Consider the following 1,748-nt stretch of genomic DNA (forward strand, 5'->3'; position numbering starts at 1 on the left):
GATCAACCGGGGTTTAGTACCACTTCATCTCCATCCACTTTCAACAGCTTTACCTTTTGTGTTTTTCCAACCTTCGACAATGTGCCCGAAACTCATTTTTTCACATCATTTACTCATCTATCTTCAAGTGAGGTAGTTGAATCTTGCTCAATTTTCTTGGAATCTCAATATTTAATTCACAAAAAAATCCGTGATCGTAGATTCATAAGGCAATTGCCCCTTGTTCTTCAAAACTGTTTTATACATATGCAATACAATAAGATGAGCAATAGAAAATGAGCGAAAATTCAAAATGGCCCACATCAGCTTGGCTTCATATCAAGAAATATCAATTGTAGAAGAGCCTTTCAATTTCAAGCGGTTGATAATAATCTTGTGAAGAACAATTGGCCTTAAGGGAAACAATTGATGGGACACATGGGACTTATCATCTCTCGGTAAAATCAGAAATTCTAGAGATTTGTCTCGCATGCAATGTCCGGGTCAATGTCTATAGACTCAAATTCTGAATAGCTAACCCCCAACAACTTAGCCAATTCTCATACTTGAATCAAATATGGCTTATCAAACACTTTGAACTCAATAGTATCTACTAAGTAAAATGAAAGCGTTGAATAGAAATATGCAGTCGAGCATGGTATATGGGATATTCAATAAACACGCAGTGCAGTCAATAATCGATCATCAAAAAACTACTTAAGATGAATGCTAGCAGACTCGAAAAAATCAAAATCCATAGTCCTCTGTTTAATTGCTCCTTTGTTCATTAGAGATCTAAAGTGTTGGTGATGTTATTCAAATTTAATTACTTTGTCTGCACGATTTGCATCAGTCATATATGCAATAACTTTCCTTCTAAAACTGGTATACAATTTTTCATTGTTATCATCCCTACGCCCATCATCCTCAGTCCTTTTTTTACTGACAAATGTTTCAGATACTTTCTCCTTCCCTTTCCTTAATCTAGCAGCACTCAAATCACCAATACTAGTAGAAGGCATGCTTCTGATGGGATTAATGAACATTTGTTGGAGAAATCTTCTTGAAGTCTTTTGAAGTTGACAAAACGTTTCCATCGCCTAGTCTCGAAGGCTTGCGACTCGCTCTTTTAAAGTCTCGAAGACCTCCGGACAGCCGACTCAAGACTCAAAGTCTATCCTCATTAACATGTCTCTAATCCGTTGAAGAAAGGTTATCCATAACTGGATGTTTCGTTAAGGATTTAACCTTATCAACTGGAGAAGATCTCGTGGCTGGAAAAGACATAACGGAGTCCTTTGATTGATCGAAGATTGACTCGATAATTGAAGATCCTAAGTGATTGCCTAAATATTATTGGAAGGTTCTACTTATGGAAACCGAGATCCTGATTGTATGGGCGAACAGATTGATGGGCTATCAACATGTTCCTTTAATAGCTCGAACAATCTTCCTAATTGATTCCGTCCAACGGGTAGATTGGAGGAATTCCTTTTGTAAGTGCCAACGGGTATGATGGCATAAAGGAGTATATAAGGAAGACGGTCTTAGTTGTTCAAGGTGTGCGATAGAAGAATTCCAAAGTCTCAAGCTCCTTTTGTTTAGACAATTACTCGAGCGAATGCTTGTATACAAAAGAGAGTCTATATTTGTGAGAAATCTTGAGGAGTTGTGGTAGAATATCTACACCGTGGAATCAAGGTAAAGTCAGTGCAGTAACTTCTCTTTTGTTCATAGTGGAATCCAGCCAATAGGCTGTCAGTGAAGAA

This window comes from Eucalyptus grandis, chromosome 10 (assembly GCF_016545825.1).
Source record: "Eucalyptus grandis isolate ANBG69807.140 chromosome 10, ASM1654582v1, whole genome shotgun sequence".
In the NCBI taxonomy this organism is placed as follows: domain Eukaryota; kingdom Viridiplantae; phylum Streptophyta; class Magnoliopsida; order Myrtales; family Myrtaceae; genus Eucalyptus; species Eucalyptus grandis.